Source organism: Ambystoma mexicanum, chromosome 7q, assembly GCF_040938575.1.
Source record: "Ambystoma mexicanum isolate Mex_15411 chromosome 7q, UKY_AmexF1_1, whole genome shotgun sequence".
Classification (NCBI taxonomy): Eukaryota; Metazoa; Chordata; class Amphibia; order Caudata; family Ambystomatidae; genus Ambystoma; species Ambystoma mexicanum.
In genome coordinates, this window is record NC_090941.1 from 975,801,100 (window position 1) to 975,825,685 (window position 24,586).

Below are 24,586 nucleotides of genomic sequence, written 5' to 3' on the forward strand. Positions count from 1 at the left end.
TAGTAGCCCTTGCACAATATTTAGAATATGATGGAGTGGGGTGATTGAGCTGAGCTGGTATGCCTTAATACTGTACAAAACCAAGAATCCAATGTGTGCCTTCTCTATTTGGGGATGAAGTGGCTTGCCTGTGCCAGGACAGTGTCCGGAGGTCCATGTGGGCAACCCAGGAATGAGTGCCCACGTGGCTTTAGGTTGGCCAGAGCACAGCCCTGGCATTCTCCAAAAACTCTCCTTGAGCCAGGATGCTGCCAGGGCACCCTCAGACCCCCATTAGAAGCCGTTCGTGTGGTAGGAATTCCATGAAAGAAATTGTGCAGGGACGTTTTCTGCCTGCTAAAGCGGGACAGCCAGTACCTGACTCCCAAAGAATAACTTCAACATTTGTTTATATGACTCACAGTTTACTGAACTTTACTTGTAGGGTGTTAACATAGTGCACACTGGCCTTTCTGCATATTTCATGTATGTGCACAGAAAGGTTGCAAACTTGAATTACTGTCACACATAACACATTGGTTCGTTCTTACATTCCCAAAATGCTCCTTGATTTTATGCAAAGCATCAAGCAGTTTGCATTGGTGCTCCGTGTCCTCCTCCTCTGTCACACAGAAGCTCTCCTGGGTGATTTCATGGTTGGCTGAAGATGTCAGGGATAAGATAATAACTTGAGCTCTGTCTTTTGGACAGCAAAAGCATATTTAAAGCGGCACTGCCTTTAGTATGAGAAGACTGGCACCGCTACGCAGAATATTTGTATACCATTAGCCCTTTCTTGCAGGGGGTTAGTAGCGATGACTATCTCAAGACAGACAGCAGGGTAGCTGAAACCCTAAATCAGCACATTAGACAGCAGCTATTAAGCACACTGCGGCTGGATCATTTATTTACAGAATGAAGATAATTTACTCACCAATTGAATTGCATATATCCCGAGCCTGAAAGGGATTTATTTACAGACATCAGTTTAGTTGGAAACTGAACCAGAGGGTGTTTTATTTACACTACTCAGACTAGATGCAAACAACACCACCTACCACTATCCTAGGCAGCCCACTTTCCATGTTATGTATGGTTTATTTGTTTTGGGCAGGTGCCCTTGCCTTTCACCTGTGCCTCCTTTAGGCCACTCCCAGAAAAACTCAGAACCCCTCCTCGATTGCCTATCTCCCTTAAATCACTCGTGGCTTATGTGCTGCACGGTACGACATTTATTCATTGCCACCTGTTTTATTGCACCAAATACTCATTGGAAAATATGGGGGTTGGGGGGGGGGGATAAAGGGATATATAGGGGTGTGGTCCTAGATTTTAAATAGCTGGGAATCGGAGGATTGGGGGGTAAGACCCCCCCCCACCAAAAACATAAAAATCTTTCCATTTTTGGGGAAAATAATCGGCGGGAATAAATGTAGCAAAAAAGAAATGGGTGATGAAATGACATAGAACCATCCTACACAAGAAGAAGTGTCTGTGCAATGCTTTGCTGGAGGACTGCACTGGACTAGAGTAATGTTGGACTGTGCAGGGATACTGTGCTTCTGAACTGTGACAAAATGATGTGCCTTACACTAGACTGCCCCTGGACTCTGAAAAAATGGGCTAACATTACATTGTGTGCGGCCTCTTCTGTGCTGGGTGCCTGTGCAGGGCTGGCCGACCTAGGTTACTATATACTCTTTAAAACAGGGGTGCGTGCGCTGTGACGAGCACTGCACTAGACTGAGCAGTGCTGGGGTTGTCCAGGGCTTTCTTGAGTATGTGCACATTACTAGAGTGTGAAAAGGTTGGCTGCATGTGGAAATCAAGACCTTAATCTCAGAAAACAATGCGCTGCGCAAGCCTTGGTCCTCTTCCACCTGGATGGTGGCAATGCTCTTCTGGAAGGCCTTTCAGCAACCACATTGGCACCCCTGAGATGGGTCCTACATGCTGCAGCAAGACTCATCAAAGGACTCTTCAAACTCGAACATATGACCCAACCCTCACGAACTGCAGTGGCTCGCGCTGCAAGCCCGTTTTATCTTCAAATCCTGCCACACCATCTGCAAGCTGTCACCCTGAAGTCCCCAAGCTACCTCACTGAGAAAGTCAGCTTCTTCAGCCTATGATCCACCAGAAGTAAGGACATGTGCAGACTTGAAGACCTCCGGTGCAGGTAAAATAAAATACAGAAGACAGGCCTTCTCGGTCTACACCCCCAAGACAATTCTGGAACCTCTTCCACATAACATCAGACTCGCCTCCCCAGTTCTACAGTCCAGCTCAAGACTCTCCTCTTCAAGGAATGGCTCCTCCCTAACACCTAGGAACATACACTGTCCACTCCCCACCAGACCCGAGATTGGGTGATGGGATCACCACCGTTTTCTCTCCAGTTTCTTGTAGATCCATTGCTGACTCTTGCCCTCCCTCCCCTGTTCGAGCCCCACTACCCCGTGTCTCTGCTCGCTAGCCTTGTTCTTTCCCATATGATTGTAAAGCGCTCAGTTAATTCCCGAAGCTACGTCAGTGCTTAATGAATAACCTAATAATAATAAATCTGGAGCGTCTGTGCACTGCACAGCGGTGGGCTGCCTGTGGTCAGCCAGAGAATATGGTCTCGCTGCACTTTGCAGCACTAGGCTGCCAGTGTGCTCTGCAAGGCCAGGGTGCTCAAGTTGCCGGGACACTTTTCAGGTCTGGTGGGGTCTGGGGTCACTGTAGTATGGGCACAGGCACTTTTTAGAGCTGCAATTTCACAGCACTATGCTGATCTTGGATGCCAGTGCACAATAGGGAATCATGTGAGAAACCTGAAGGTGTGTCTCTAGCTAGTCCCCAGGGATCTGTCATCCAGGTGGCCAGGACACAGCCATCGCTATTGGATCCAGTTCCTGGGGGTGGACCAGTTAGGGAGGATCAACTGGATGGGGGGTTCTCACGGAGTGGGTCACTGATGGGTGAGACGCAGTATCCCCCTTCCTTTCACACCTTTTCCCCATCCTCTTTCATGGGACAATTCAAACCACTGTCCCCCTCCCTTTCTACCACAAACACTTTCGCACAACACAAAGGACAACGGACAAACAGCAGAGCCATTGACCTGACATGTCCCAATACAAGTGTCAGGCAAAGTCATGCAATTGATCAGAATCACACACGCCCAACGGCCCTTTCCCTGCCCCACAGGGATAAAAGGTGGAGCCAGAGAGCACAGTACGAGCAAACTGAGCACGGCAGACAGCACGACAAGATGACAAAGCAGGTGCAGCAGTTCAAGAGAAGGAGAAAGGCGGCAGGAATTGAGAAGGTGGCAAGGAAAGAAGCGACCTTGCCCTTTTCATATCAAACCCGCAGAACCTTTGTGGAAGAGAGCCTAAGGCCGCGAACAATAGCACAAGTGTCTTGTAGCAGATGTCAATGTTACACGGGGCAAGCTTATGCCGATAAGCAGGACCGAGGGAAGCTCCTGCGCCCATGGTACCGGCCTTGACTACAGGAAAGCCAAAAGCCAAGCAGTTCATCACAGCAGGTGAGTCGAGGGGAGAAACAATAAAAACCGGGCTGTGTTGAATGAGAAGCTCAAAGTGGCAAGTTTGAACCAAGATAATTATTAAACTGTGTAAAGAACTGTAAAAAGTGTTAAGGGGAGACCAGCTGCAGAGGGAAACCGGTACCACGTGGGTGCTAATTCAAGAGACTCTGCTCGATCCCCATCTGAGTGAAACTACGGGTACCAGAAAGCCGTAGGAGAGTCGCAGAAAGAGGTCAAAGTGGTAATACAGGAGGTCTGTAAAATCCCTATACAATCGAAAGACTTTGATCTACAAACTAAGTGAAAGAAAGGGAAGTGAATCCCAAGAATGCAGGCAAATGTGAAGTTGGCAAGAGTGAACCCGACGGAGGGATGCTGATGAAAAGGGGGCAAGTCTAAAGTCCCAAGAAACAGTGTGTTAACAGGATTGAACCCAGCGGAGGGAAGTCTATTGGAACTGTTTAAAAAGGCATTAAGATTTGTGAAAGTGGGATCAACGTCAGGAAGAGGGGGATCCAGGGGTGAAACCATCACCCAAGTACTGACAGATAAGAGGGGTCCGAGCCCGGCCGAGGGAGATCCAGGGGTGCAGCTATCACCCAAAAAGTCATTGAGAAAAGAATGGTCATATAATTTGGCAAATGAGATATGTAAGAAGGGTCAGCACCCAGAAGAGGAGGACCCAGGGATGAACCCAACACCCAGTGAACATTGGAAACAAACTTTAATTTGTTAAAGGAACTTTATTTTGGAACCGTAGAGGCCATCAAAAGCAAGAAAACATAGTTATCCGGAGTCTTGATATAATTTAATGAACTTTCTAGGGATTTGCGCCCAGAAGAGGGGAATACCGGGGTGAAAGTCATCACCCAAAGCCCATGGAAAAGACACTGTGTATTTGGTTTGTTATTTGAACACATCAGGTCATCGAAGGCAAGAGACTTTCAAGTGAAACGAGACTTGCCCATCGACAGCCCTGATAGCTGAAAGCTTGAGAGTGTATCCTGACAGCTGCCATTATAACAATCGTCTCGTGCTGGAGAAGCCCGAGACTGTACTGCACTCCAAGCTCCCATCTTACCCCGTGTCAAAAAGGTGGGGAAGTGAGACCGAGGCTACCGCATCCTAACATATTATTTGAGAACATTTCTTTCTTTTTTTGAGAACTATCCCACACCCCTTTTTGTATTAGTTGTGAGGTTTGGCAATAGGTTTCTTAGTATAGGCCCTTTTAATTTTGACAACGCCACTAGGACTTCCTCATTGTTCATTTGATGGTCGACACTTGCTCCCATCTTAGATATAGGTTTAGATTAGGAGTTTTTCCAACCTGCATACAGCATTTATTGTTCAATAAACACCCTTGAACTGTGATCACTTGTGTCTGTCTTACTTGTTGCCACCATGAGTTCCTCACATAGTACAGTGTGTATTATCAAGATTACTGCACTTCACTGGGATAGTTCTGCACTGTGCAAGACTGGGGAGCGGTGCAGTGCGTTCTACTGGGATTCTTCTGTACTGTGGTAGGCTAGTGTGCCTGTTCATTGGACTGGGATACTTCTGTACTGTGGTAGGCTAGTGTGCCTGTGCATTGGACTGGGATACTTCTGTACTGTGGTAGACTAGTGTGCCTGTGCATTGGACTGGGATTCTTCTGTACTGTGGTAGACTAGTGTGCCTGTGCATTGGACTGGGATTCTTCTGTACTGTGGTAGACTAGTGTGCCTGTGCATTGGACTGGGATTCTTCTGTACTGTGGTAGACTAGTGTGCCTGTGCATTGGACTGAGATTCTTCTGTACTGTGGTAGACTAGTGTGCCTGTGCATTGGACTGGGATTCTTCTGTACTGTGGTAGACTAGTGTGCCTGTGCATTGGACTGGGATTCTTCTGTACTGTGGTAGACTAGTGTGCCTGTGCATTGGACTGGGATTCTTCTGTACTGTGGTAGACTAGTGAGCCTGTGCATTGGACTGGGATTCTCCTGTACTGTGGTAGACTAGTGTGCCTGTGCATTGGACTGGGATACTTCTGTACTGTGGTAGACTAGTGTGCCTGTGCATTGGACTGGGATACTTCAGTAGACTGCAAGACTAAAGTGCCTGTGCACTGTGCCTTCACACCGAGCAGGGCTTCGGAGGCTGTGTTCTCTGCATTATTGGGATACATGTGCAGTGTGAAAGAGTAAAGAGTAAAATCCCAGGGTACTCAACAGGCCCAGTGTGCCGGACTGTGCAAGGGCGACGTGCCTTTGCCATGTACGACAGTGCCGGCTATATGCCTAGCACAGGACAGAGCGAGTTCTCCAGGGGATGGTTGCATTGCAGTTCTAGGGGCATGGACAGGGTGGGAAGCATGTATGGTTCAAGTTTGGAATGCCTTTCAACTATCCATGAATGAGATCCATGAGGGGCCTTTTCACTGATCGGAGCTTTTCAGAACAGAAAAAAAAATGCTTTCAGTACCCCGGTTTTATGGGCCGGGGTACTAATAGCAATAAGCCCCTCTCAATGGGGTGGGGGCATTACCACTTTGTTAAGGCCCGAGCGAACTATGGGCCCTGGGGCATTACCTGAAGTGGTAATACCCCTCCTGCTCTGGGCTTATTGCTTAATTAACATTTTCTACTTAACAACCACAACTCCAAAACCTATATTACTATTACCAGTATGTGCTAATGGTTCCATGTCATTTCATCGCGGGATGTTTTTTCGCGGGTTTTGTTTCGTGATTTCTTTTACAAAAAATCCATCACATTTTTTTACAATTATTTTTGGGGGGTCCCCCCAAATACCCCAATTTTCTTTCATTTGTATTTATTCCCAAACACCCACGTAGGAACCAAAATAGGCTCCCTGAACGCCAGGGGATTGAACTCTCCCACTAAAAGTTCCTTACTTGGTAGGGAATACAGACGGGCCCAACTGGACCTGCTCTTCCTCCAGGAGACCCACTGAGCGAGGGGGAAAGAACCGGGTATCCGGGGTGAAAGGATTGGGAAGACATTTCACGCCTCATACAAAACTAAAAAAAGGGGGGTGGGGGGTGATTATAATGGCCAACGATCTGGGCTTCAAAAAGGAGGCTGCAATGAAAGACCTAAGGGGCGTTAACCTGTTCATTAAAGAAGGGCTACAGGGATCCCAGCTAACCCTGGCAGTGATCTATGGTCCAAACGATGGTCAGGTGCAGTTTTGGGAGGAGGTAAGGGACAAACTAAGACTTTTTGTCGAGGGCACACTAATAGTAGGAGGGAACTTTAACATGGTAATAAACCCCTAGAGAGAGAGAGAGAGGAAGAGAATGACACTGGATGCGCCCACTGCGGCAGACAACCCTACTTCGCAGATTTTCCACAGAATTAACTGCAAACTGGGTCTAGGGGATACACTCCCGAGCTTGGTCAAGGGTGACCCCCCCCCCCCCCATACACATCCTTCTCCAAAATTCATGAATCCTTCTCAAGGATTGACTACATCCTGGTAGATAGTACCCTGCTCGCCCATATGTTGGACCTTAGGGTAGCCCAGTCCCCTGGTTCGACCACAACCTGGTGAGAATTACCCTGATGGGAGGCTGGGGGCAACAGCGTAGGGGGAGGTGGAAACGCAACAATGTCCTATTGAAGGACACGGTAACCGCCAAAATGGTGCTGGAGAACATTGTGGAATATTTTGATCTGAATGACAACGGGGAGGTCAGCCGACATATTATGGGACGCGTTCAAGGCCACTATACGGGGGGGGGGTCCTGATAAAAGTAGGGGCCCAAAAAAAAAAAGCAAAGGGATGACCAGGAAAAGGCCCTTCGAGAAAAAATTGCAGATCTACAACCGGGTCGGATACCAGGCACGTCCATTACCCTAAACCAAGCAGTGGCACTAGACCACTATAAGACCACACTAAAGGATCTTCTGCTGAATAAGATGGAAAGGAGCCTCCAATTCCTCAAACAAAAATATTATGAAAAGGGGGATAAAGCTGACAAAATTCTGGCGTGGACATTGAGGGAAGCCCAGAAAAGTAAAATGGTCAAAGCCACGAAATCTGATGAAGGGATGTTGAGGTATGACACCCGAGCATTGGTGGAGCCTTTAAACAGTATTATGAAAGGCTATACGAATCTGAATTTGAGGGCAATGATTCCCAAATTGAAGATTTCCTCAAGACAATACCTTTACCGGGCATTGCAAGAGATATCGTAGATAATTCAGAGTCCCCAATAATGGAAGAGGAAATTGTCCGGACTATAAAGGATATGAAAGGAGGCACGACACCAGGGGAAGATGGGTTTTCAGTGAAATTCTACAAATTATACCACTCTACCCTCACCTAGCAAAAGTGTTTGACGCGGCCCTCACGCATGGGGGATATCCTGCCCGAGACAATGATGGGGGCTATCATAGTGGTGCTACCGAAGGAGGGAAAAGACGAGACTGAATGCTCCTCTTACCGTCCGATATCTTTACTCAACACAGATGTTAAGATCCTAGCTAAGGTACTCGGTAAAAGGATGGAAGGGATCATGCCCTCCTTGCTCCACGGGGACCAAGTGGGCTTCATAAGGGGACGCCAGGGATCAGATAACATTCGGAAGACCATAGACCTGATCCACCATACATAGGAGTCCAACCTATATGCTAGTCTGCTTACTCTCGACTCAGAGAAGACCTTCGACAGAGTGGAATGGAGGTACATGATGCTTCTCCTTTAGAAAATGGGATCTGGGGAAAATAAGAGAAAATGGTTAGGAGCTCTGTACAGAGCTCTCACAGCGAAAGTACAAGTAAATGGAAAGCTCACAGCCTCCTTTAAACTTTCCAGGGGTACAAGACAGGGGTGCCCTCCGTCACCCTTGGTATACGCCCTCACAATGGAACCCTTAGCTATAGCAGTGAGGGCACACCAAGCAATACAGGGGGTTCAAAGAGGCCAGATGGAATTCAAACTCTCCCTGTTTGCCGACGATATCTTGGGTTACCTAGTAGAGCCTCATTTGATGCTCCCGCCCCTTCTTCCTTAATCAACAACTTCAGGGCCTTTTCAGGGTTGAAAATCAACTAATCAAAATCCTGCGGGCATAGGACCCGATCTTAGACCCTCTAGACACCTTCCTGGGGGTCAGAATTGAAAAACTTGCACTCCAATACCTGGGTGTGGCCTCACCAGGAATCTATCTGTGCTGGCGACAGCCAATTATGATCCAATGCTGGCCGACATCAGGACAGATCTGAAACGATATGGTAACATGATTCTGTCCTGTTACGGCCACGCCGTATGATGGCGGTGAAGATGAATATCTTGCTGAGACTAATATACCTGTTCACGGCCCTCCCTACGAAACGACCAGAACACATTTTCAAAGAACTCCAGAAAGCAGTACAAAAATTACCCGACTTCTGTCATTATCACAGAGCATCCCAACTCCTGGTCCTCCTGGAACACATGAAAGACGTTAAGGGTGCGTACTGGACCTACTTAGAAGACATGAACACACACCCACTCAAAGTGAGGGACCTTCTCTGGGCCCGCGAAAGGTCATTCTGAGCAGAATGCTTGACCATCCCACCCTAGGGGTATTGTGGTCTTTGTGGAGGGAGGGCGCACACACTGAACAATTATCAACATGGCCCTCCCCAATGGTCTCGCTATGGGGCCCCATATTCAGATTGGGAAACACGGGATTCCGGAATGCGCAGAACTGGATGGACAAAGGCATGGAAAGTGTGGGCCAACTGTTCCAGGGGGGAGAAGTCCTATCATACGAAGAAGTGGTTGAGGCCCTGGGACCTGGCATGATCACAATATTTGAATACCTTAGGCTGAGGGGCCTCCTATGCAACCAGAAATGGGGAGAAAAACCCCTTTTGAGAAAGTACTCGACTCGGCCAGTTCAAGGTTCAAAGTTCAAGAGAGAGGGTTCCAACAGTACTGCAATGATCTAGCGGGGGAGGTTCTCTCAGAGGAGGTATGGGACAAGGTTTGTAGAATAGCTTTCCATGGGAACCTTTTTTACAGCTGACATGGAACATCATTTTAAAGTACTCCAGGGATGGCATAGAGACCCACTCAAAATATCTAAAATGTTCTCGGGGGCTCCTCCGCGATGTCTGAAGGGCTGCGGCTGGGTGGACTCGAGGGAACACATGTGGTGGAACTGTCCACAGATTTAAAAGTATTGGGAAAATCTGTGGGGGTGGATGGTCACAGGGGAACTACTCCCACTAGACCCGCTGACAATGTTACTGGTCTGCCACCGAGAGACTCAGACACGTATAGCTATCCCAGAATGTGGGAGATTATGCTGCGGGCGGGGAGGGTAGCCCTGGCACAGAAGTGGAAAAGCCCTACAACCCAAAACAAAGAAGAATGGCTGATAAAAGTGAAAAAAACATGTTCCTAATGGATAAACTGACGGCCATGGTTAACGACGAATATGGCACCTTCCGTGCAGTTTGGATGGGGTGAGACAGTAATGGGAAGGGAAGTACACTGAGGGAAAGAGACCTCCCGCCAGTCATGTAGGATGGCAGTGGAAACACTAAGGGAAGGGCAGAGGGGAGAAGGGGGAGTCCGCCCATACGAAAGAAGAGTGAGGGGAGGGGAAGCGAGAGGGAAGGAGCCCACAATAAGCTTGTTGTAAAGAAACTCCAGGACACAGTAGGACGATTTACCATATAGGTATCCCAGTACTGTAATAACGTCGCCAGAAGGGGACGTGGACTGATAGCAAACTTTTTACCAAATTGGACCGATTCCCTATGCACCAGAAACCACTATTGTTCATTGCTTAAGGGGAGGGGTGGGGGTGGTGGGAGGGGGAAATGTTATGTTTATATGGACAGACAAGATGTTGAATTGATTTGTACCAAAGGTCCATGTCATGATTTTGCATAAATGCTAATAGAAATCTAGAGTAAAAAAAAAACCTTTCGCTTTCAAGCCAATATTTTTGCAACCATTTTTATGGGTGGGGGAAGTAGCGGTAGCATGCGCATCTTTCTCATTTGCATAGCAGGTAACTTCAGCATTAGTTTATGTACACCTTTGAGGAAAGACTGCATGCTGCACAAAGAGGAACACAGACTGAATAACAGGTATGCATTAGGTTCAACAGTGATTCAGTCGAATCCCCATCCCTCAAAAACACACCACAGAATCCCCCCACTGAACCCCTGTCCCATGCTTCCACCTACTAAATCAGTTTTCCTCAAATCCCCCTTCTGCCTGGCCCCACTGACCTAGTAATGGGATGATTTCACCCCACATGCCTCTGAAGCGTTACCCCAACAACCCGCGCCCAGTCTGTACACCTAATCCGGGGTCCACCTCCCTGCACCTCAGTCTGAGACCAAGCCTGCCTGATGCCCGTGACCACACTAAACCCCCCACCCACCCGACCTTCCAACTGCACTCAATGACCCCATCGCTCCCCCGTAACACAACCCCCCCAATGTCCTGACCTGTTTGTCTTTGCCGCACCCCACTCTACTTCGTGGCTACATGCAGCAAACATGGGATAAAGAAAGACTATGAGTTTGCCCATCCTGTGCTCAATAGCCTAGTCATGGGCTATGAATTCTGCTACCCATATGAGTCTATTGAGGAACGTGAAAAAGAGAACTCTGTTAACGGGATGGTTTTCTGAATGGCAGTGTTTCTTTAACTTAAAGCGAACCCCTCACCGGGCCCAATTGCAATAGGGGAATTCCCCATATGTTCAACTTAAAGTTAAGGTGCTCATCAGAATGCTTTTATGGAATATTTCCAATCCCTTCCCTATTGTATTAGAAAACCATCTCCCAATGTATACCATTATGGTACTGAGGCGAGGAAGAGACCACATAGGAACTCGCATTCATACTTTATTAACTCAGACATACGAAAACACCACTCTGGTACTGGGAGGAGGAAGAGAGATACTGAGTACCAAGACCGTTGTGAAACTGTAAAGGGCCTGCAAATTAATCCAGAGCGGCGATATAAATGGCCCGTTCAGGTGAGGTCCGACAATTTCACCTAGACCAAATACACCCCACTAAAGAGAAGCCAGTTGACTCATCTGTACGTTTATGGTTGAATATCTAGAGAAGCTTGTGCATTGTGAACTTAAAAAGAGTTAAACTTTATGATCTTGATGAAAGAGCTGAAAAGCCTGAAAGCTGGGAAGAGTCCTGAGGAATGGTGTTATTGTGAAACCAGTGAGAGACTTAAAAGCTTGGGCAAAGGAACTCCTTGTCATTAAAAGTGAACTATTTGGAATCCACAGGAAGGGAGAATACCTTTCCAAACAAGAGCTGGAAGACGCTCTTAACTTTTGTTTGAACACTTTTTAATTTGATGCAGACATCCCTACACAGTTTGAACAAATAGATAAGGGAAAGTATAGGTTTTGGACACAGACAGACCTTTACTTTGGGCTTCCTGGCGCAGACTATCATTAGTTTTAGTTAGGTAGGGAAATCCTACCTTAGCATAAGGCAAGATATGCCTTATTCCAACCTTTTTGTGATTTTAAATAAAAGTTTGAAACTCAAACTTTCCTCAGTTGTCTACTTCATGATGCCTTCACAAATTGTGTCAGAAATGGGATGCAGCTAAACAATTCAAGTTGGGGAACCCTAAAGTTTGAGAAGTTGAGTCCCAAAGCATCAGACACCTGAGTAGCCACAGAAGACTCTATTGGGTTTGACATTTGTAGCAGTAGGGAAGAAGTCATCCCTCTAGGTGAAATAAGATTGATACCCACATACCTAGTTTTAATTCCACCACCACATACTTACATCAGATTGTCTCCCAAGTTGGGGTTAGCATGGAGATTTGGGATTTATATATTAGCCGGGGTGATACATCCAGACTTCATGGGAGACATAAAGGGGATACTTAAGAACCACAGGAAAGATCCCTTGTATAGAGGGGATACCAATCCAGATAGCCTGGCTAGAACGCAGCTAGTTATACCCAAAAGCCATAAGCAGGTGGTCCTGGAAATAGCTCACTCTGACCTAATGGGCGGTCATTTAAGTCAAACCAAGACACAGGCTCAAATTTTGAATACATTTAATTGGCCCGGGATTCATGCCAATATTAAGACCTTCATATAATCCTGTGACATATACCAAAAGACCAGTGACCATATGCCACCTCCAGTGCCATTACAACCTCTCAAAATAATTTAAATCCCATTTCCCCAAATTGAGATGGATATCCTAGGTCCCATGGAACCATTAAAGTTAGGGAATAAATACATCCTGGTCATATTAGACTATGCCACACGATATCACAAAGCCTTTCCCGTTAGAGCCAACACCACCCAGCAGATCTTGAAACACCTACTTTGTTTTTTCTCAAGAGCAGGGTTTCCCAAAGAAATCTTAACGGGTCATGGCTCTACATTTATGAGCAAACTCACGGGGGGAGTGAAGCAGCTATTATACATTACCACACTTAGGACTTCAGTGTACCATCCCCAAACCAATGGCTTTGTGGAAAGATTTATCAAGACACTGAAGACAATGTTGCGGAAGTTAGTGGAACAGGACAGAAGGAAATGGGATCAAATAGTACCGCAGGCAATATTTGCTATTAGGAAAACACGCCAGGTTTCTACAGGCTATTCCTTATTTGAATTACTTTAAAATGTCTCAGGGTTCCCGTCCATAAACAGGTTAAGGGAAACATGGGAGGAAAGAGAGGAAGCCCCAATACCACTATACCAAACCGTACACAGGTTTAAAGAGCATATGACTGCGGTAAGATATTTAGTTCAAACCCATATGGCCAAAGCGCAAGAACAGAAAATCTTATAATCAAAAGGCCTCCTTGCGTTCTCTCTGTCTAGGACAAAAAGTCCTAATCATATTGCCCACCTCAGAGAATAAACTAACATCTAAATGGCGTTGACCATCTGAGGTACTTGAACAAACAGGTCCCTGTAATTATACAGTTTCCCAACCTGACTGTCGATTGAAAACCCAGGTATGCCATATAAATTGCCTTAAAGAGTGGAAACGAAACCCCACAGAGTCAACTACCAGCGTATTAACATGTCTATTGCCCGATGAATCTTTTATAATAGAACATATTCCTCCTGATCTTAGCAACCATCAAAAACAAGACCTGTATGATTTACTCAGCCAATTTACTGATGTGTTTAAAGGGGAGCCAGGAAAGGTGAAGGGACTTTATCACCATATCTGCCCCCCTCAAGGCAAAGTGGTACATCTAAAACCTTACAGGCTACCCATGGCAAGTAAAGCGACTATCATCGAGAAGTTAAGAAAATGCTGGATGCCAATATTATTGAATCTTCTACCAGTCCTTGGTCTTCCTCATTGTATTAGTAGCAAAACCCGATGCAAGCTGGATATTTTGTATTGACTTCAGAAATTCAGAAATGTTAATGCAATTTTGGCCTTTGATGCTTATCCCATGCCTCGCATCGACGATCTTATTAACCGCCTTGGTAACGCTAGCTATCTCTCTACCAAAGACCTTACAAAAGGCTACTGGGCAGGTTCCATTTGAAAGCCCTGATAAAGAGAAAACAGCCTTCACCTCTAGGTTTGTTCCACTTCAATGTCCTCTCCATTTGGGCTACATGGGGCCCCTGCAACTTTCAAATGGTTGATTGATACAATCTTGCAACCTTATTCTAATTTTTGTGGGGCCTACATAGACGACATTGTGATCCATAGTAAAACCTAAGTACCATTTATACACCATCATCAGAGTCTTAAGAGCCACAGGATTAACAGCCAATCCCAAGAAACATAAAGTGGCTTAATTTGCTGTAACATATGTGGGCTTTTTTGTGGGAAATGGTATGGTACAGCCACAACAAGAAAGAGTTAGAGCCGTTCTAGACACTCCCACACCCAAAATGAAAAAAGATCTTTGGGCATTTATAGGACAATTTGGCTATTACCGTAGCTTTATACCCAACTTTTCAAGTAAAACAGCCAGGCTCACTGATAAATTGAAGAACCAGAACACCAAACGATCAAGTGGAATGAGGAAGATCAGAAATGTTACACATCTTTGAAAGAGACCCTATGTCAGAGCCCTATCCTAAAAGTGGCTGACTTCTCTCAGGAGTTTATCCTACAGACCGATGCTTCCCTAGCAGGATAAGGAGCCATTCTTTCACAAGATCATGATGGCCTCGGACATCCCTGACTTTACTTAAGTAGGAAACTCTTTCCCAAGGAAAAGCACTATTCTGTCATCGAGCTGGAGGCCCTTGGGAATCAAGGGAGTCTATATGGTCAAAGAGGGAATTACTGTAGGTATTATAGTAGTCAGTGAGATGCAAGAGCCTTGTGGGACCCCAAGAGGGACTGTGATAGGGTCGGCAGCTGAGTCACTGATGAATACTCTGGAGGAATGATCACTCAGGAAGGATTAGATTCAGGTTACGACATCAGTGGAGAAGTGGATAGCTGTTGACAAAGTAAGTCGTGGTCAATGAAGTTGAATGCCACAGAGGGGTCAGTCTAGGAGGAGAAGAAGGATGGCAAGGTTGCAGGAGTCACGGATGCTGGCTGGTTGGATTTTGAGAAGAGGGCAGGTTTCATGCTGTGTTTGGGGCAGAAGCCCCATTGTCTAGCACCCAGCAAGTGATGGTGTTCTAAGAAAAGTTGATTTTGGGAATAAGCCAGGCAATCCACGATTTTGAGGATGAAAGGAACAGTGGTGATGGGATAGTAGTTGGTGGGGATGGAGGGGTCAAGGGAGTATTTATTTTTTTTTTTTTTAAAGAGTGGAGTGACCCAGGCTGCTTTGAGGCAGGTAGGGACGCACTTGGTAAAAAAAGGAGGCGTTGATAAAGTCAGTGAAGATGGGGGTCAAGGTGGTGGTGCAAAGCTTGACAATGTGGGCTGGACAGGTATCACCCTTGCAGTTGGAAGGTTTGAGTGTACTGATAGTTCAGAGTACGTCTGTCTGGGAGACTTGGGAGAAACTAAAGAGTCGGGCCATGATAGATTGGGTTCAGATTATTGTGTCAGTACATTCATCACAGGAGGTCTGGCTGCGAGGTGGACTTTTTTGGCAATTATTTCATCTTTCAGTGTATCGATTTTATTGGCAGAGGGGATTTGGATGATGAAGCCCCACTCTTTGTCTAAACCAAGATTGGAGGTGATCGGGACAGGGTTTTCTAGCTCTGAGTATGGAGAAGAGTACTTTGAAGTTGGAGCTAGTATTGGTGATTCTAGTATTATAGGAGCTGGCTTTGGGCACGATTAGAGCAGGTTTGTACATTTTGGCTATGCTGAAAAATGATTTGAAGTTAACAAGGGTGGATTGTTTCTTATGCACAAGGGCTCTTTTGCATCTGCAGAGGGAGATGAGCTCTTCCGTAAACCAACTGTTGGCTTGTTTATGTTGTTTCTGTATTTTTGGTTTGAGGGGGGGCATGAGGTTCCATAGTGCTACAGAGGTCAAGAATGTAGAGGTCAGCCAGGGCCTGGGGGGACATTGCTTGCATGAGCATTAGTTGTGTGTAACTCCTGAAGAGTGGGCACAAGTAATTCTTCTGTGAGTTTGTGGGTGTTATGGACCAGGGTAGAGGACTGTGAAGTGGTGGGGTTGGAGTTGGAGGAGGAGGAGTGGGATAGGAGGAACTCAGTCAACAGGTGGTCATACCAGGGTAGCGGGCTAATGGCTGAGATGGTGACAGTTTTATTCATTGTGAGGATCCAGTCAAGGCTTCGCCCTTTTTCATGGAATTGTACCATCGGACCGAAAGAAAGGTCCGACCATACAAAAAGTCTGAAAAATGCTACCACCAAGTATAGTGAGCGGGGGTTGCGGGTGAAAACCCTGCAGCTCTCGAAAAAACAGAAAAGGAAAAAAAAAAAGAAAAGGACCCTGCGGCGCCAGTTCCTGATCAAGGAAGTGAAAGGGAACAGGCGTCGCAGGGACACAGCCTGAAGAAAAGTTAAGTAGGGTTTGTTTATGTTGGGCGTGTGGGTGGGGGTGTGTTGAGGGTGTGGGTGGGGGGGTCGTGGGTGTGTTGTTGGTGTGGATGGGGGTGTGGGTATGTAGGGGTTTTGAACGTGTGTTGCATGGGAAATGTACAAACCTTTTGTGGTTCGTACATTTCACATGCAAACCTTTCAGCCGTAGGAAAATCAACCGCGGTCGGATCAAGTAGATCCTTTTTCATGAGTCGGATTAGAAATGTGCTCGCCAAATTTCATTTCTGCAAGAGAGTTAACAAGGGTGGAGGCTTTAATGTCAGAGGGATTGTTGAAGACCAGGTTGAAATCGCCCAGTAGGATGAATTTAGCAGCTGGTTTGATGAGGGGGGTGAGCAGTAGCAGTATGTCTACCGGAGGGGAACTCTGGGAGTTGGGTTTGCAATATAGAAGTAGGAGGTTGAGAGTAGTTTGGGGATTGAAGGTCAGGTTGGTGAGCAGAATTTCATATCCTGGTACAGGGGAAGTAGGAATCTGTCTAATGTGAAGGCAGGATTTGCCAATAAGGGCTATGCCACCTCCTGGTGCGTTAAGGCAATCAACTCTAAGGATGGAATAATTAGGCAGAATGGCTAGAGAGGAGGGGGCCCGAGGCATTATCGAGCCAGGATTTAGTTACAGCAAGGATATCAAGATGGTGGTCAGTAATGAGGTAATGTACAAGGGTGACACGAGCACCAAGCGAATGGACATTCAGCAGCGCTGTAGAGGAGGTCCTAAATAAAGCCTGCACTCCAGTCGCCCATTTGGAAGTACCAAGAACGTTCACGCAGAGATATGTGACGTATGATGAGCAAATACATGAGCAGAGAGCTTCATTAGGGCTCAGAAGAGCAATACCTATTGAAGTACCAATAACCAGACAACCATGGACAGTAAGGTATCCATTGAAAAAACCCTACCAGGAAATGACACAAAATGAAGATTGCTTAAACACTGTCCCAGATGAAACGCAACAGGCCTTAATTGAAGACGAATGGTGACATCACAAGGGCCCGAACAGACTCACAAAAGAAAGAAGCGACAATCAAAAGATGACACACAGAGATAAAACGTCATGAATAAGGACATCAGGAACTTAGAAGGAGAGACGATGTTGAAATATAAAAAACTTAAAATGTTAAGCAGGATGACGCTATTCAACCAACTAACGCCTGTACATATGCTTGTTACCACAATAAGCTAAGAAAACACTGCAGCTTGCTATGCTTGGTAGAAGAATAGAGCGGCAAGGGCCAACTATATATCTACCTCAACAAAGCACACTATATAAGTGCGAGTCCACTTTACACAAAAGCAGAATTAACTCAGGTTACTAGAGGTCAAACAGGACAGGATTCGTACTCCAGCTAAAGCGAAAATAGACGGCGGAATCGAAACTCAGCAAGAGCAGCTCGTGCCTGGTAAGTCGAGGTCAGGCCAAGAGAGGGAGTCGGACAGTAGCTTCGGAGAATCGAAACTTAAGAACAGAGCAGCCTGGCCCATGAAGGTCGAGATAAGGAGGCGCAGGCAGGTGGCAAGCCGAATAAAGAATTAAATGCACAAATAGAAGGAAAACCAAGCAAATTCACAGTGTGCTAGCACGTGACCAGCCAAGCGAGAAGAGGCACCTATGCCTGGCTATCTCCCAAACAGTAGATACCATAACTTTTCCTGACAAGGAGCTACAGTTTCGAGGCTGACCACAGCCAACTAATTGACACATAGCACTAAAGTACTGATTGAAGGGAGGCCGGGTGAATCTTGGGGCATCCTGCACCTGGTTGACCATTCTGCGTGCTGCTAATTAAAGTGGAGATTTATGCAACCAACCCAATCGTAGTGGACCAAATAATCTAGGGTCCTATAGATAGTAGAACCAATGGGACGTCGTACTTTTAGTGATGTCCACCGTAGTCATTTTTGAAGGAAGGGCTTAGACGCCCACCTAATGATGTTTACCCAATCCTCACACTCCCGTTACCATATACAGATATAGCACCTATATTTAAGTTACCTTTTCCAACCAATAGAATTGCATGACAAACTTTTGAGTGTTACACGTCAATGATGACAAATTTTGGGTACAACTGTTACTGTTTGCATGAAGTCGTTGGGAGTTGAAGCGAGAGGGGCTATCGCATCACTGTTGATTTCCATGTTTCCCCGTTTTTTGTACTCGTCAGTAAACAGACTCCCCTTTCCCAAACCATTGAGTTGTCCTTATTGATTGGTGTTGGAGTAAGAAATCATACACCCCATCCACCTCAAGGTGCAGCTATCTCATTTTAAAGTACTACAGAGCAAGCTCTGACTATGTGCCGGTCAGGTGTTTCTAGCTCTCACAGTACAGCGCACAATTGAAATTGGCATTGAGGTTGATCTTAGGCATGGGCCAGGGGAAGGTGGTTGAATTGGCAGGGTGATTAGAGGTGAACGGGGTAATGAAGGAACTGATTGCGGGATACTGAGGGGTGGTTGTACGTGAGGAGATCCAGAGGCATCTGGTCTTGCAGACAATAGGTAATTCAATACTCGTGGCTTGATGAGATGTGTGAGAGCAAAGCTTTTCAAATCGTAGTGCACCTATGCATTGGGAACCAGGTCTGTGGTGGGGAGGGTTGCAGTAATTGTTTTGGAGGGGAGAGAATTGGAGGGGGGTGGGGAGGCAGGTAGGTTTGAGGAGTTCCAGTGAGCGGATCTTGGGTGAGGCAGGAGAGGCGCTCTGCGGTGCAGTGGGGATGTAAAAAGAGTGGGGTTGGGAAGAGGGAACTAGTTCACGTATGAAATGAGTACTGCGCAAGTGGAGGGTCCAGAGAGAGTGTCCCAGTGCGTGGGGAGCCACTCGATGGTGCAGGGTTTAGTGGTGCGGGAACGATGTAGCGGTGGCAGGAATGGGGTGGGAAGTGGGAGGTAAAAGCTAGAGAATAGGAATATGCAGGGATCAGTACACCAAGAGTGATAGGCAAATGCAGTGGTCTGCTTACCTTGAGTACTGAAGGACAGCATGCCATGGTCAGGATGTTGGAGGGCAGAGGTTCCGTTCAGGTTGATGGAGGGGGGTGGGTACACAGAGGCAGAGTGGAGTGAGAGCCGGGGGGTGAGGCAAACAGGGAGGCCGGGAGAGCCAGACAAGCACAGGCAGACACAGGCAGGCAGGGGTCTTTCAAGTGGTATAGAATATAGTGATATCGTTTTCGTATACAGTTGTCGAGTTGGCCTGTAATAAGAATTTTTCATACAGGATTGTATAAATATATTGCAAGAGTCCACGCATTTTATAATGGATAAAGTACCCCCATCATACCTTACAAGGATATTGCAAGTGACTGAGGACTCTGTGACCAAATAGAGGAATTAAGCCAAAGGCAGAGTTCCTTTAATGAGGTCACAGAGCTCCAAGTTGACGTGCAATATCCTTACAGATGGGAGTATTTACCTCCTTATAATACATGGCCACACTCCGGCATCCCCTTACTAATAACAAACACTTGCTTAATCTAATGTAGGAGACCTTCGTGTCCCTGATGCATATAATCAACGTAGAATCTGTTGTTTCATTTTTTATACTGCTATGTAGAGTTTAATGTTTTGCAGAATAAAATGCCATGTATTAGAAGGACATTGCGAAGAGCTTTTGATATAGATATTGTAGGTTCGGCGCACTATTGGCACATAACGCACTATTAATTAAATGCGCGGAATGTTGCTTGTGATCATTTACCTCTGCACAGCTTCATGGGGAATTAAATCTGCGAGTGGTCTTGGTTTATAGAAGCAGGAGCTTACATTCTCCCCGTTTCCGGAAGTGAAATGGCAACACGCAGGCGCACACTTTCAAACTGAACGCGTTTGACATGAAAGCGAGAAAATGGCGGCACAGACATTCGTCAAAAGGAGTGCTCTCTCAGCTTTGGTTGGCCGCTTTTTGGATATCACACACTAACATAACGAGGGAGATTTTCATACAGGCAACCCAACCTTCTGTTCAATGTCAAAGAAAGATTACAAATGGCCCACTTCTCTTGGTGTACATTCTCTCCTTGGGCCTAAAACATGAGACAAAAACATGTTGCAAGCATTCACCTGAACGCATTATAGTTAAAAGATTCCTTCAGGGCATAGGGAAGGTAATATCTGTGAGGGAGGGAGTCTCTGACCATACTTGCCAACCCTACCGATTTAGGTGGTAGGATACCGCTTTTTAAGCAGTCCTACTGCTTACCGATTTATTGGCAACAAATATGATTTAAGAAAATATATATATATTTTACATTTAAAAAAACAAATTTGGCCACGCCAGCTCGGGGGAGTCTTTCAAGGGCTCCCCCAAATTGGCGTACCGGGAGAAGGTGCGGAATGCAGGCTTTTGATGTGAAAGGCGCCCACGGCGGAGGGCTAAATGCGCCCCTCCGCCACGGGTGCCTTTGACAAAAGGCGCCAATAGACTCCCACCATGCCAGCTCAGGGGAGTCTTTCAAGGGCTCCCCCGAGATGGCGTAGCGGGAGAAGGCGCAGCATGGTGGCAGAAGGCATGGCAGGCGCCTCTTTGCCATTGAATGCACCAGCAGCAGCGGGCTCATTCAATGCCAATGGGCTGCTGACGCGCCCTATTCCTATCATTACCTCCTCGCCTGACTATTTTTGAAACTTTAAGATTCGTACAGATTTTTGGTCACAGAATGTTGGCATGTATGTCTGACTGGCACGCTGCCAGTGCCACCTCTCATGCATGGGTGGGTAGTGTGCAAGCCAGTGGCATTTTACTTAAGGCCCAGGGAAGTACATGATCCTTGGACGGTGCAGAACGGCAGCCACCATTGTGGCAATGCAGAAGGAGCTGCAGCCAAGCTAAGGGATGGTGCCGCAGACTAAATACGGATTGCTTAGCAACTGCACGGGTGCCCATGAAGCTCTGGGAGGAGGAGGTAAGACACGGTCCGATGCCCGGGAATGCTCATCTCACATTATGCATGCGTGGGGCAGTCAGGAGCACGCTGAGCGGACTGGAATGCATGAATGCATCAAGCAGATCGGAGTGTGTTGCACTGATGGGGACGCATGGAATGAATAAAAGTCCATAGAACGGACAGAAGCGCATAGAACTGTGCGACGTACATAGTATGGTCTGGAATGCAGAGAACGTATGAAAGAGCATATAACCCATCATATCACACCCCATGCTTACTCTCTTCTTTACACCACCACTCAACTTGAACACAGAGATACTATGACACCATTTGGTATAACTGTTCTCATACCAACACCTCCCGTTCACTCCCCATCACTCTAAGTAAACACTGCTGGTTACACACACCCCAGCTAGGCATTCTCCTCAGGCCTAACGCAGCCACAGTTGGTCTGGATAAATCCTGCCAGAATGAACACATACCCCTGACCTCAACCACCACGCCCGCTAAGAAGCAGCTATTTAACGAATACCGCACCAGCTGCACACATACCCGGTGCACACACGCGCCGTTGACTCTCCCTACTCTCTCTACTGACCTGAACTTCGGTTCCCAAGGGCGTTCAACCTACCAGCGCCTTCAGACCATACCAATGTTATATAATGCGCTATATAAGTGCAAAATAACATAACATAACATAATATTATGGAGGTGGATTTAGCAGTCTGATAACCCGAATAATGACCACGGGACTGCTGAGTCTGCAGTTTTAGTATCATTTGGTGTGATGGAAAGCTCCAGGAGAGGAGGTGGTCTGTGCCAAGTGGGCTGGCAGAGCAGTAATGCATAGAGCTTGGATGGTCCTGTCAAGTCATGCCCCCCATAATGTAATGTTAGGAACTCCATTGTTAAAGTAACAGACTAAATGGGTCATATTGACTTTCTGATGGAGGGCAACATTTTGAGCGAGGAACACTATGTAGATTTGCAGACCCATTTCTGCACAGCTTCATGGAAACAAGCCTCATCTCACCTTTGCTACCAGGGTCGCTCGTAGTTTATTTGGTGACGAGCTGCAAGTTTATTGATATGGTGCAATTATGCCTCGGATTTACCGTGCCCGGCTGAGGCGATAAAGGGCTTTCCTTTGTGTACCTTGTGAGCACAAAGAGGATAGGTAATAGGCTTAATGTAAACCTCTAGAGGGGATTTGAAGGAGAGCTGCCTGGGAAGGCTCTTTTTTCTCCGTGGGTGGAGTGAAAGCCACAATGAATCAACTGTAAGGGAGTGTGGGTAAAAAAGGGATATACAAGTAATTAATAAAAAGGAGTATAATTATGAAAAGAGTAGATAAGATTTAAAATGGAACAACTTATAACAGGAAATATAAAACAATACAGGGAACCTAAATACAATGAAATGATTACGAAATAATGGAGGAAATGGGGAATGAGGGCGTGGCCATGGGAGAAAAGGTGCAAAGGGTTGAAGCCAAATACCAGCATAGTCAAAGAAATTGAATGCGAATAGGTATGGAATAAAGTAAGACATAACAAAATGGGAAGAAATCAACCAATAAATGAGCCTGAACTTTTTGTCATATGTATGGCAGTATATTTAAGCAATAGACCCGAGCTGGGGGGCGTTATTGGTTTAGGTAATGCCCTGGAGCCCATAGTTTGAGGCCAAAGCGAAGCAGTATTGCTATTAGTACCCCGGCTGGTAAGACCATGGTACTAATATTGTCTTTTTTAAGTTGCGAGACATCTCATAACTGAAAAAAGAAAACAAAACAATAAATATCCGGAACGGGGAGAGTAGTCCCTTCTCCCTTTCCATGGCGGCCATTGAAAAATAAGAAAAAAGTAAACAAAAAGATGGCCACCAGGGAACAGGGAGAAGGGACTATGCCTAGTCCCTTCTCCCTTTCCATGATGGCCAGGACGCGGCTGCAACCTGCCCGACAAAGGCTTTGTCGGGCTGGTAATGACCTGGCGAGGGCCAATGAGCTTTAATATATGTTCATGAACTACTGACCGGAAACATGTGATCTCTATAGAAATGAACATAATAAAGGGGAATAGATGTCACCCGTTTCATGTAGACGGGACCATTTAACATGTTACAACTTTTTCACCGAAGAAGTGCATCAAGTAAAACCCCAGAATGGGAGGCCTTACTAAACTGATTTGCAGACGGTTCTCAAAGACTAGCGAATACAAGACTAAGAAACCTTGAAGAAACCAACATGAAACTACGTAAAAATGTATAAAGGGCACAGCAAAAAAAGGAGGGAGTAACCGAAGGAGGAAGAAGTACCATCTAGTCTGCCCCCGTGGCTAAATTGTACAAGTAATTAAAAGAAATTGAAATGGGGAAGAATCGGTGCAGGACGGACTGGGAGCCAAAAGTGGTACGGGAAGTGTTTTTCAGAGGGGGGCCCATATTAACATATGCTAGAAGCTTTGTAGCATATTCTGTTCTTCTCCTACTCAAAAGAAGCCCAAGGTGCAGAGACCCACTGGGAAATCTCCATAGTTCCCTGTAGACCAGGTGAGAATGGAGGACATCATAGAGACCGTGGGATGCACCGCGCATCGTACGCGGTGCAAGTGCAGGCCGCACTAACGTAAGCTGCACGTTCGTTGCAAGTAATTCAAACAACCCCAGAAAGCCCTCTCCCACAGTGCATCAAGTGCGCAACCCTTGCCCAAGATGTGGTTAGCCAGACAGGAAGCACATCCTCCACCAACCCTTACCACACCCGAACAGGTGTCATTTATGGTTAGCTTCACTGATAAAGGCACCAGGAGTGGGTGCTGTTTGGAACTGGCAGCCTGGTAATGGTACATGCCCCCTGGTACTCTTTGGAATTTGAGCAGTTTCCAAATATTAGAGAGTAACCTAAATGAGTTCACTGAGGAAACATGTACAGTCATATAGTGTTCCAATTCCTCATAGGCTATGGTTTGAAGTGCGTTACACAAGATTAATTACTGAGCTAACATGAATGAGCTCATGAGAAGGAGTATCCCTGCCAGCGTGTGCCAGCATTTTACTCAAGAGAGTAGCTAACTGGCCTCATGGAGGGCGCAAGTTATGGTGCCGAGTTGGTGCAAAAGATTTCTGTGGTGTGGGGGGAACATTCGGTATCACAAGCGGAGGAAAAGTGAGTCGCCTACTGATTTTATTGACA

The 24,586-nt window shown here is 46.4% G+C and overlaps 1 protein-coding gene across 2 annotated transcripts in view; it reads right to left on the reverse strand.

Annotated features, from left to right (window-relative positions):
• Window positions 1-24,586, reverse strand: part of GDPD5 (glycerophosphodiester phosphodiesterase domain containing 5) — a 1,185,048-nt gene that overhangs the window by 100,601 nt on the left and 1,059,861 nt on the right. The window lies entirely within an intron of this gene.